Consider the following 388-nt stretch of genomic DNA (forward strand, 5'->3'; position numbering starts at 1 on the left):
GCGGCGGGCGGGGAGAGCGCGTGCTTGTGCGCGGCGCCGAGCTGAGCCAGACGGCGGCGCAGGTCGCGCACTTGCGCCGCGCTGGCGAGCTGCGCCGCGCCGCGCGACACCACCTCCGCGCGCAGCTGCTCGCACTCGCTCCTCGTGACGCGCACACAAACAAAATCACACCTCGGCCTCGGTACGCACACTGCTCGCACACTACTCGCACACTACTCGCACACTGCTCGCACACTGCTCGCACACTACTCGCACACTGCTCGCACACTGCTCGCACACTACTCGCACACTGCTCGCACACTGCTCGCTCTCTGCTCGCACACTGCTGTCAGCTCGTGGTATCTCACCGCCGACAAAAACTCTGGGAATCTTATTTAAGAAATAAAAA

Source organism: Papilio xuthus, unplaced genomic scaffold (assembly GCF_000836235.2).
Source record: "Papilio xuthus unplaced genomic scaffold, Pxut_1.1 DF826115.1, whole genome shotgun sequence".
NCBI classification, from domain to species: Eukaryota; Metazoa; Arthropoda; class Insecta; order Lepidoptera; family Papilionidae; genus Papilio; species Papilio xuthus.